This window comes from Stegodyphus dumicola, chromosome 3, assembly GCF_044657685.1.
Source record: "Stegodyphus dumicola isolate Sdum_Otavi_A_Nest chromosome 3, ASM4465768v1".
Classification (NCBI taxonomy): Eukaryota; Metazoa; Arthropoda; class Arachnida; order Araneae; family Eresidae; genus Stegodyphus; species Stegodyphus dumicola.
In genome coordinates this window covers 34,007,046-34,019,959 of record NC_140770.1, presented here as the reverse complement: position 1 = coordinate 34,019,959, position 12,914 = coordinate 34,007,046, and the positions used below count along the sequence as shown (strand labels likewise).

The following is a 12,914-nucleotide window of genomic DNA, read 5'->3' as shown; positions in this document are numbered from 1 at the left end:
GGAGTTAGTAGAAGCAGGCCGCTTGACTTAGCAGTTTTACTCGGTTGCTGGTTGCCTTCAAGGCCAGAGGTTTAATCCTCTTGATAATTGCAAAACGTATCGTAGTTTTAGCATCTCGGCGTACTACTCGGCGTACGGACTTTGTTAAATAACGGCCAATCTTAATGCTAAGCACTTGTATACTAATACAAAGTTAGTTTTAATTAGAGTTTTAGTTAGTAGTTTTTAGATTTTTACGTTCAGACCACAAGTGGTTGGTCTCTGTATTCCGAAGTTCCGGAAATACCTGTAAAGATAGAAAAATAAAGGGTTTCGTATACCCTTCCTGCTTGTATTGTCTACTTCACAATTTTCTTGAACATAGCTTGAGTAAGCTTCCTGTTCCGAGTCAGGACAATTCATGTTTCCAAAGCAAGTCAAGAGGAATACAAGTCCTGATATAGTAATTCAAGCTAGAAAATTAATTAAGTGCCTATAAATATATTCTACACACTGGGCAATAAAAGAGAAAATTGCATATGTATTTAATGATTCATTCATAATTTATAAGGTATTTCTCCCGCCTTCTTAGCAAGCCTTCGTAGTGTAGTGCTCAGCACACTGGGCGCGTATACCAGAGGTCCGTGGTTCGATTCCTGGCGAAGGCGTTCCTCATTATTCATCTTTCATGTTTCCAAAAAGTATTAATAAGTCTACAATAGAACACTTCGAATGTAGATGTAGTTGAAAACCTATAGGCCCATAACCCGCAAGACGTGGTTTTGATGTGTTTTGTTTAACACAGAACTGAAAAGATAATAAACTAGCCTCTTTTTTTTTTTTTTTTTTTTTTTTTTTTTAACTTTATGAAACTCTATTAAAACACTGAAACTTGAACATAAAAAAATAAACAAAATAGAATAAATAAAGTGTTATCTTGCCTTCCTCCCCCTCTATTCGAATTTCATCTTTTTTTAATATGGTATTTTGATTCGAAGTGCTACACGAGATAAGTTGATTCAACAATAAATAATATAATGTTATTTTAGAAATCATAAAATGCTAGTATTGAAAACATAAATAATAATTATCCAATTGAAATATGCCATTAGTTATCTACTGTTTGAAATAGATACGTAGGTCAGTCAGAAAGTTTGTTGCACTACTGCGTAAATATGTTCCGTCTAGGACTATTTGGATGACACTGTGTGGCAACATTTCAGACATGTACCTTTATCGCACGACGTAGCGGCTTCCCAGAGGCAAGTTTAGTTTTCCTCATAATCAGTCGCAAACATGTGTCGACAGCTGCAAATAGCGTCCAAATTGGAAATGCGTGCAATGATTCGTTTTTTGTCGGCAAAAAGATGTAACTGCACTGAAATTTATGGGCAGTTTGAAGTGTATGGTGAAAATGCAATGTCACGTCAAGCTATCGCGAAATGGTGCAACATGTTTGAGAATTGGACGTACAGATATTAACGACGGTGAGCGCGAAGGAAGACCATCAACTATAACAAATTCGGAAATCGCTGCTCGCGTGAATGAGTGCATTCATGCAAACAGACGCATAACGATAGACGAAGTCTCAAATGAACTGGATATTTCTCATGGAAGTGTGCATAAAATTATTGCCGATCACCTTAAATTTCGTAAAGTTTGTGCTCGATGGGTGCCACGTCTATTGACGGAGGAACATAAAGGAAAGCGTTTTGAAAGTGCATATGCATTTCTGCAACGTTACCAAACGGAAAAAAAATGAGTTTTGGGACAAAATTGTGACTGAAGATGAAACTTAGATGCACCACTTCTCACCTGAAAGGAAACGCAGCTCGCTCGAGTGGAAACCTTGCAGTTGCCAGACACGAACAAAGTGTCGAACTGTTTCATCTGCAGGAAAGGTGATGATGACGCTATTTTTCGACAGAGAAGGCGTGATGCATACAGAACTCATGCCGAAGGGTGCCACAATTAATGCATCTTCTTATTGTGAAACACTAAAACGATTGCGGAAATCACTTGAAAATCGACGGCCTCGTAAACAGTTGAAAGGCATTGTGCTCCTGCATGACAATGCAAGACAGCATGCAGCAAAACAAACGTGCGAACTTCTGCAAAAGTTTAGGTGGGAAGTGTGGCATCACCCTCCTTATAGCCCAGACCTTTCACCTCCTGAATTCCATGGGTTTGGTCCCATGAAACAAGAACTTTCAAAGCGACGGTACCATTCGGATGTCGAAGTGAAAGCTGCAGCCCAAAAATGGTTATCGGACATTGAACGGGATTTCTTTGCAGAAGACATTGAAAAACTTGCACCGCGCCTCGACAAATGCTTAAATAACAAAGGCAATTACATTGAAAAGTAGATTTTGAATGGAACTTTAAGATATAAATAAAGTTATTGTAAAATTTTGCTCCTGTTTTCTTAGGTAGTGCAACTAACGTTTTTACTGACCCTCGTATAAATACGAAGGGATTAAAAGATTTCTTCCAATTGGATTTATGTAAAACAAACAGCAATAAATAAAAAAAAGGCATTAAAATTTTTCATACTTTTATCAAAGGAAAAATATTAAAGACTTATGACTCATAAAAAATGATTATAAATTACAGTCTATTACTTTAGAATAGTCACTTCAAGTCCATTATAGCTGCAAAAAAACCTTGAATCATAACCATTGCAACGACTGCTGTGGAAAAGCGGTCAAATCCTCAAATTAGTTAAAATTTCCTAATACCCTCTGTACGGTGATAAAGGCACATACTCCGATCGTAAATAAAAGAGACAGTGAATTGTTTATATTAAATTGGCTGTATTATAGTACTAACCGCATGGACGGCTAGACGCCTAAAATAGGTGTTACAAAAAAAAAAAAAAAAAAAAAAAAAAAGAAAAGTGCATAATGATTTTAAAGAGTCCAGACTGTGTGATTTCACGAATCCTAAGACTTGTAAGAGTAAGAAAATGCGTTTATTGCTTTCAAATCTCTTAGTTCATTCGATAGATAGTTCATATTTAAAATAAAAATTAAATATCTTAATCTTTGCCGAATCGCAGCACATTGGAGAGTGGAAGATTAAAATATTTTACTTCTGGCAGTGGCAATAATATTTTTTTTTTTTTTAAATCGCTGACTTTTTTGATTAAATTTAACAAACAAATATCTTACTCTTTGCCCCGAGTGGCAGCACATTTCTTTTAAATGTCTGACTTAAAAGAAAAGTTCCATTTAGTTTGCAAAAAACATAAAATAAATTTTTCAAAAATTACAAATTCAAAATTTGGATTCCGGGGTTCTCTTGTTCGGATAGAGGACTACACACGTTCAAAATTTAGTGGCTCTAGGTGGTACTATTTTCCCACAATGCGAGAAAAATACATACATACACATTCTTCAATATTTTATAACAGATAATAAGAATTCAATATTGAATAAATACAGAAAGAAATTCATGCTACCGAAATTTCTGCTGGTGTTAAAATTGAAGATTTTCTGGTTTCCTCCTTATATTTTTTTACCAGTAATTGACTGAAGTAAAAGTAATTCTTGTTTTTACTATTCACTTATGCTATTTTGCTAACATTTTACAAAATTGTAAATTTTGTATTCAAATGAGTTATATAAAAAAAGAGCGTACGTACGACCGTACGACCTGCTGCAGCGATTCAAGTGGGATCTACGGCAACATCCTCTATACAGTCCCGATTTAGCTGCATGTTACTTTCATGTTTTCGGTAAGCTTAAAAAGCATCTCGGTGGATAAGGATTCCGAAATGATGAGGAGTTGAAAGCAATTGTCTCCGTGTGGTCCCCCCCGGGGGTTGACTCAGGAGAATTCCTGGGAAGTAGTGGCTAGGAACTGTACTTAGGCAGTCTCAACATGGGGGTATATAATCACTCTTCATAGAACTAGAACCCGAGTTTATTCTCAAAAGGATTCAGGCTTGGCAGGGACAGTACTGGTACTGTCGTGTCTGCCGCTTAGCTGTGGGGTTGTTACATCGTATGATATGTGGCTATCTTTGGGGGTTTGGTCTCATTCGGTCCCTCGTGGAGGACTTGTACTGTTATGGACCACCCTTTTGAATTTTCGATGCTCCCGGAGTGGTGACCGAGGCAAAGAGTCTTCGTTTTAAACTCGTCATAGCGTTCTTTGGTCCCATGCTTCTTGGAAGCTCAAGTGGGATCAGTGGGGCTTGCGCCCCCCTGGATAGTTTCCGGAAAACGGACGCAATTCCCGGAAGGCTCGGTACCATGGCGTGGTTCGTCTCTAGTGTTCTGTCTCCGTGTGGTTACATAGCGCTGGAGGAGATTTCTATGCATACGAATCGAAAAGTTGGTTGTCCGTTCGGAGAAATGTTTAGAGTGTCTTGAGAACTATGTGGAAAAATGAACTTACATTGTATGCACTCATAGCTATGTGGCTTTTGTATTAACAATTTAATAAATGGTAATAACTTGGAAGTGTAGCTTACTTTTTGATCTGCCTTCGTACGTATGTAGTAAAGGCTTTGTTTGTTTGTTTAGCCTAAAAGAGCTATTATTCTCGAAACATGATGTTGCGTTGTTTCACTTTCCATTCGAGCATATTACCATTCGAAAAAACGCAGATATTATTCCTTCACATTTAAGTCTTCCGTTAATTTGAAAACTAAACTATTTAAAAGCAATAGAAGGAGTTCTTAAGAATATTACTCTTCAACCTGATTGATTTAAATAAAAATACATTTAATTAAAAGCATTCAATATTTTTATAGAATTACATTACAGATTCAATTACTTTTTAAATGTACAGAATATATTTAACTTTCCTATATTAGTCTAAACGCATATTCATTTAATATCCTATAAAACGTTTCACTGTTCCACATGGGCCATCTCTATCGATAATCTTTACTGATAAACCATATTCAACTTTAAAAGAACCCTTTCGGACCATCGTTGAAATATGAGCCCTTTCAGAATTGTTTAAAACGAGTTTATTTTCCTTCTCCTTCATTTTTTTTTTTTTTTTTTTTTTTTTTTTTTAAGCTATTGGCATTCTTCTCCTGCCCCTTTTTTAATACAAGTAAGTTCTGAAATAACTTTCCTTCTTTATCTATAAAACATTACTTTAATTCATCCCGTTTAAAGCAAAATAATAACTTCGAGAAAAGTCTAAGTTTTAAAAATTTCAATATTTATTACAAGACTGAAATGAGTCAATATATAACAAATACAAATAATTAAAAAATACCAGCACCAAAAATATTGGAAATTACATATTATAGCCCAGGTCATACAAAAATGATCTCTTAAAATAAGAAACCCTTTTGCTAACGATAAGCATCCTAATCGATGTTGTCGACTTATATGAATATCTGAAGATATAGGTAAGTTTGCTGCCTAAAAGAAAGCACGAGACGGTTATCTGCTTAGTGGGAGAGAGGCATTTATGCAGAACCTTAGTTAGGAAAACTGCTCCACACTACTTAAACAATCCATTTGCTAGAATTTGAATCTGGTTCGAACTACCGATATCCATCTAATTATCTTTAACTAATAGGTCATTAGTGAGTCTGCAAAGGGGAAATTTTTATGAATTTTCTTCTATCGCCTTTGCTGTTCACTACAAAGATTCAAGTAAATAATTCTTGTTGCTTCCAAAAATTGAAATTCCGGTTCCTTCCAAAATTTAATGATGATTTGTCAAATGTTGCAAACTTATCTCAAAGACCCTAGGCATTTCGAAGTCCGCTATTTTCGGTGTACCACAGATACAACTGAGTTGTAAAACTAAGCTGTAAAGAAAGCGTTAAAGCACTTAAAACAAACATGAACATTTGTATAAAATATCTACACGTATACACAAAAATACTTAAGAATAAAGCAACTATATGCGAAAGACAAATAAATGCAAAAACATTTTAAAAATTCATGACAAAACGAACATTTACAAGTTAGGAATACCACATGTGCATGTGTGCATGTTGAGAATACGTATGCAGTGGCGTAGCAAGCATAACTGGCGCCCGGGGCAAAATAACTTTTTGGCGCCCCCCCCCACAAAAAAAACTTTCAGTAATATTATGTATAGAATATATTCGTAATAAGAAAATAATGCAAATGATAATAAAATGCTGAATCTGCCATAAAATACTCAAAAATATATAAAGATTAATCACTACCTAACTGCACTAGCCTTGGATTAGGAAATGCATCTGTGTCGGCGGAAAAATCTGACCTACGATGATCTAGAATTAGTTAAAAAGGTGTTATTTATTTCACACACACACATATATATATAAATGTTTTTAAAAAGTACAGTTTTTAAACAAGTTTAATAAAGTTTAATATACATTATAGGTAAACAGATATGTGGCAACTTGCCTACTACAACTCAACTCTGCCGGTCTGATAACCCATAGCAACCAAAAACAAAAATAATATTTGTTCCATTCAATTGTTATATTTGTTTAACGATCTGTCTCAAAAAATTGTACTACCATAGTTGGTGACACGTATTTATTACGAATGGCAACCTTCAATGTTGCACAAGTTTGGAGTTTATATGTCTAAATTCTGAGCAGCAGTAAGTTATCCAGTGTGATGAGATGCAAGTAAGACATTCACCTGTCATTTCAAGCTTTTTGCCGCATTCCGGTGAGTCAACATATTTCTGTCATAATTTCAGCGGATATATGTATCGTCTGCTGCATTTGAGCCTCCAATTTCTCTGATTTCAAGTACCAAGAAACTGTGTCACTATATACATATTGATTATTTTTCTATACATATTATTATTGTGCATATTCTATACATATTATTATTGTGCATATTTGATTGAGCTAAAGTGGTTGACAACGATGCTGCTTCGCAATTGGCGAAAGTGGCAGTTAAGCCACCGCCTTTTTCTCGCCGAGACCCATCGTTATGGTTCATTCAATTGGATGCGCAGTTGAGTCACATTACTGCCAACGAAACTCAATTTTATACAGTAATCGCTGCGTTAGAATCAGAGGTACTGCAATCAGCTCATGAAATAATTTTGAATCCATCGACGGCGGACAAATACAATACTTTTAAAAAATATTAATTTCTGTTTATGAAGCATCCGAGACAGTTAAAATCGAGCAGCTGTTGCATGATTTACGGTTGGGTGATAAGAGGCCTTCTCACTTGCTGTCTAAAATGTCAGATTTAGTCGCCGGTAACCTAACGGATAACATTCTTAAAACATTATGGATGACTAGACTCCCATCTAACATGCAAACCATTTTAGCGGCCAGTAGCGAGCCACTTAAAAATCTTCCCGAAATCGCTGATAAAATTCACGAGATGGCCATTCCAGCGCAAATACACGCAGTGCAGGCTCCTGGTCCAGGTATTGTGGCGTTACAAGCTTATATTGATGATTTGTCCAAACAGGTTGCTCAGTTAGTAGTCATCCAAGCTTAACCTTTCCAGCGCAACCGCTCCGCATCACGTCGAAATACATGCTGTAGCCAACTGAGGAAACGTTATCAAAGCCCTCCTTTGAGTCATAATAGTCATAATACAGGGAAGACCCAATCCTCCTAGTCCCATGGACCATATGATTATGAAAGGTCGACCCCCTCAAAACCACAAAAGGAAAGAAGAGAGAAAAAGAAGCTAATTATCTAAAAATAACTGGAGGTTAATTAACGAACTAAAAATAAGGAAGAGACATACAAACAACGAAGCACAACACCAACATTCAAAATCCAAAAACAATGAAAAACCCCACGAGCAAACAGAGTGGCGGAAACTCTCAAGAAATATTCATTCACATGAATTTTCGGAACAGGCACAGGCGGTCCAAAGCCATCGAGGAATTCCCAATTTAAATAACCTGCAGAAGGTCAAACCGAATTCCCTACAGTATTGCTTTAATAGCATATTATTTGTATAATCATAATTCTATTTAAACTATTAATTTATTTTAAAAATTTACTTTAATAGTCCTACTACTATCTGAATTTAAATGTATTAATTATCCTTAATAATCATAGAAAAGAAGCTCCAGGACTGCCAATAACCGAAACTGGAAAAATTTAAGATTGCCATGTATCATATTAAAACCCTAGTAATTACTTCATTAAGAACAGAATGTAAGCCACAATGCATTAAATAAGAAAAATTTTAAAACTTTAAAATTTCAGAACATTTTAAAATCAAAAACTACAATTAAAAAAATATGAAAATTCCATAAAATTTAAAATTTAAAAATCAAAATCCTAAAACTCAAAACCACTAATTTCGCTAATTTAGGATTCTCAACATTTGCATCAGGATTATCAACATTTGCAAGGCCATATCTATGTAACAATCATCTGCATCTCTTCGAAATACCGCATGTACAAAACATCCACAATGCATTAAATAAAACAGTACACAGAAAAATTTCAAAATTTTCGTAGTAAACCTATAAATACTCATAACTGAGAATATAATACATATAATCAAAAGATAAATATACACAATACTAAACAAATATTCCAAATTCAATATTAGAATTGATCAAATCCATTGCACATTTAGAATATGTTTTTACGATTTTCAAGTTCCATGACTTATCTCCCAAACATTTCTTTCTCAAATTTTCCAATAAGGAACAATGATTCAAGAAGTGGTCTGCGTTACCAACTTGATGACAATGACCACACAAGTCTGAATTTTGTAAATTAAATCTCGAGAGGTACGCGGGAAATCTTTCATGCCCAGTTAAAAACTGGTTTAAATCAATATTACTAATTGGTCGCATACCATTTTGAATTTTAATAGACTTCAAAAGACCCACGCACCTCTCTGATTCATTCCATCTAGTAGTATTCCAAATATCATTATAAAAATTTTTCATGTTTCTAATTGCATAACTTCTCAAACCAGAAATTTCTATTTATATTCACAATCATCATTAGTGGTCGCCTCTTTAGCCAGCACGTCGGCCCTTTCATTTCCAACAAAGTCAACATGCGCTTTTATCCAGTGTAAATGAATGCACATATTCTGCATCAAAAATTTCAATAGACATTTAATATCAAATATTAATAAATTAGTAGGACGGGCCGAGGTCAAGGATTGAAGCAAAGACATACAGTCAGTATATATATGAATAGAATTAACACAAGTCAAAATTTTCTTAACCCATTGAAGGGCTTTAACTAAAGCACAGCATTCCGATTGAAATACAGAATTATAATTATTAAGCTTATATTTTTTATTTTCAATTTCAGTTCCATAATGATAAATCACAAATGCTGCTCCCAATTTATCATCTTGCCTGGACCCGCCAGTATAAATATCCAATTCTCCGACTATTGGGGAGTTTACAATCAAATTCAAAAACACATAAATCAGAAGGATGTACCAAAATATTATTAATTCTTTCAAACATATGCCTTGTAATCAAAATATCTTTATACAATTTAAAATCAAGTCTACCAGTTCTAAACAAAAATTTTTCAAAATATAATTTATATAAAATTGAAAGAGGCGGCGTGCCGGCTAGAACGCAGAGCACCTCAGTTGAGACAGTACGGAAACATCTTGTAATCATTAAGCACCAGCTCCTCTGTATCGCATCGAGTTTGTTCCTCAACCTGACCAAATCCCCGGCACTGGATCCCCAGGCACCAATTCCATAGAAAACTCTAGGGATAATTATATTATTCAAAATATCTTTAAGAATGCATGATTTGTTACAAAGTGTCTCACTAGAAAAAGGATCTCCTGTAAAACATTAACATATCATCTGAGAGCCGATGAATTGTTTTAAAATGATCTGCGAAGGTCAACTTGCAATCAGTCTTGACTCCCAAATATTTAATAACATCAACAAACTTTATTCTTTTTCCTTGATATCTAAATCGTGGAGCTCTCACTTTGATCCCAGCCCGCGGGAAAATGATTGCAAAAGTTTTTTCTAAGTTGAATTCAAGACCCTCGCCGATTCTCCAGTTTTCCAGTTTTAACATAACATTCTCAAATGATTTCTCGAGTTTTTCCAATGATGCACCATACATCAGAACAGCAAGATCATCTGCATATGCAATACAGTTAACATCACTGGGGAATTCCAAAATAAGAAATTTGTTTAATATGATATTCCAGAGCAGGGGAGCACTGCAGGAGCCCTGCGGACAACCAATGAAAATCTCTAGTTCTATCTCTGCAGTCTCATCCTTAAAAGCATTAAACAAGATTTTGCGATTGTTAAAATAACTCCTATAACATTGAATCAAACTCCTTGGCAATTTAAGGTTAATCATGGTTTGTAAAATAGAGTTCCAGCACATTGAATCGAATGCAGACGAAACATCCAAGGACAGCAGCACTACGTGATGCGAACTCTTATTGCTTCTAATAAAGTCAATAGTATCATATAATGCATCATCTGTAGAACAGCCAGCTGTGAAACCATACTGTCGCCGACTGAGTATCATTCTACTATTCAGGTAAAACTTCAGTCTCTCAACCAAGATTCTTTCATACACTTTCCCAAAAACACTCAAAAGTACAATTGGTCTATATCTGTCATTTTGGAATTAAAACAACTCGACCGATTTTCCAATTTCTTGGAAACACATAAAATTTAAAACAGTAATTAAAAAGCAATATAAAAATATCCAGATATGTAAAAATTAGAATCTGAACAAATATAGGATTAAAACAGTCCGGACCCGGAGCGCTTCGACGCCTTATTTGTTCAACTGCACTTCTGATCTCTGCCTCTGTAATTACAGCGTCATCCAATGGGCAATCAGAAAGTCTATCCTCATCTAATGAAATATCCTCAAGAGCTCCCAATTTGAGTGACTGCAAAAGCTTCTGTCTATTGAGTTCAATCAAATTGTCAGCGTGCTGAGGATTATACAGAGCAACAGCACGTCTCACTTTTTCAGAGGCAATTCGATAAAAACCATTATAATAATAAAGATTATTAAGAAAAAATTTCTTCTTAGTTTCAAATTTTGTCTTCCAAATTAGACGTTTATAAGTTGCCAATTCTTTTTTATATGCAATTTTCCTTTCATTACGTATATTGTCAGTTAAATTCAAAATTTGCGAACTTTTCCTCAAAGCACGTATCTGGCGTCGCATACAAGTAAGTTGTGGAGTCCACCACGAAATCTGCCTACTTCCCTTTTGTTTTGTTCGTAACTTCTTTTTAACATCGATAGACAGATCCTCAAAAATTTTTCAATACAATTTTCAATTGTATCAGAGTCTTCACACTTCAATAAACTAATTATCAATAAACTAAAACTTCAATAAACTAAATCGATTCTGCATTATCGGAGCAATTTTATAACAATACCTTGTAATCCGGTGGACATCTCTTGTTAAAACAATCTTAGGAGCACAATGAATATTTTCATCATAATTCAACTGCAAATAACGATGATCACTAAGACTCTCATCCATCAGAACTTGCAGAGCTCCAGAATTGATAGAAAAACCTGGTGAGGTCATAACAAGATCAGTCCATACCTCACCGATGGTAGATTTGAAAGTTGCAGGAAAACTCAAATCATTTAGTAAAATTATATTATTAGAGACGATAAAGTCGAATACCAATCGCCTTCTTGCATCAATATCTCCTGCGCCCCAGCTTGGATGTTTAGAGTTAAAATCACCGGTAACAATGAATTTATTATAATTTTTCATGACCGGGTATTTGTTTTTACCACCACAAATTTCGAAACAAGGCAAAACAAATACCGCCCACCGTGTCGTTATAACGACCAGGGAAACGAGAAGGGCCGTTGCTTGAAGTTGTGAACGACAGCGGCTGGAATTTTGCACGCCTCTTTCTCATCGAAAAGAATTCGGGCTTAAGTTTCTTGTTGTTCTTGTCTTTTGATGTTTCTGTCGTTCCACCACATTTTCACGAACAAAATCGCCTTACCAAGTTACAACTTTATGTAGCAAATGGAACTCCTATTCAAACTTTTGGTGAACGCCTGATATCTCTTGATTTAGGATTGCACCACAACTTCCAATGGCCATTCATTATTGCTACTGTTTCAAGTCCTATTATTGGCGCAGATTTTTTTCAAAAATTTTCTTTGCTTGCCGATCTTAAAAATCGCCGTTTGATAGATTCCACAACCAACTTAACTTATCCGGGAGTAATTCTCAATAGTCAAGATTTGAGCATTAAACTGATTTCGGGTAACTCCCCATGGCATCAACTTCTCAGAGAATTCCCTACAAACACGCGCCCAGTTATGGGTATTTCCGAACCCAAGCAAGATGTATTACATTATATTGAAACTACCGGACCTCCGATTGCCGCTAAACGAAGACGCTTAACTCTGGACAAGCTTAAAGCCGCCAAAGAGGAAATTCAATACATGATGGAACAGGGAATTTGCCGTCCTTCAAAAAGCTCTAGGGTCAGTCCGCTCCATCTAGTTCGGAGACGAAATGGTAACTGGCGCCCGTGTGGCAATTATCACCGGTTAAATGCAGCTACAATTCCTCATCGTTACCCAATCCCTCATATTCAAGGGCTGTATGCAAATTTTCGAGTGAAAAGCTATTTTTACAGCCATTGATCTTGAGCAGGTGTATCGCAAAGTGCCCGTTAAGCCAGCTGATATTCCAAAAACTGCGTTTATTACGCCTTTTGGACTATTTGAGCTTCCGGTTATGACTTCGGCTTATGCAATGCTTCTCAAACATTCCAACGCTTCATGAAGCAGGTGCTAAACGGCCTTGACTTTTGTGTACCTTATTTTGATGACGTCTTAATCGCCTCCTCTTCAGAGCAAGAACACCTTTCACGTTTGAGAACAGTTTTTGAACGTTTTCAAAGGTACGGTTCAGTCTTAATCCTTCCAAATGCGTTTTTGGCCAGTCAAGAGTATCCTTTCTTGGTCATGAAATTTCCTCCGATGGCGTTCGACCCCTTCCAGATAGAGTCAC

At 35.7% G+C, this 12,914-nt stretch overlaps 1 protein-coding gene across 1 annotated transcript in view; it reads left to right on the top strand.

Annotated features, from left to right (window-relative positions):
• LOC118197436 (uncharacterized) overlaps window positions 1-12,914 on the top strand; it is a 65,506-nt gene that overhangs the window by 31,288 nt on the left and 21,304 nt on the right. The gene's annotated exons all lie outside the window — the stretch shown is intronic.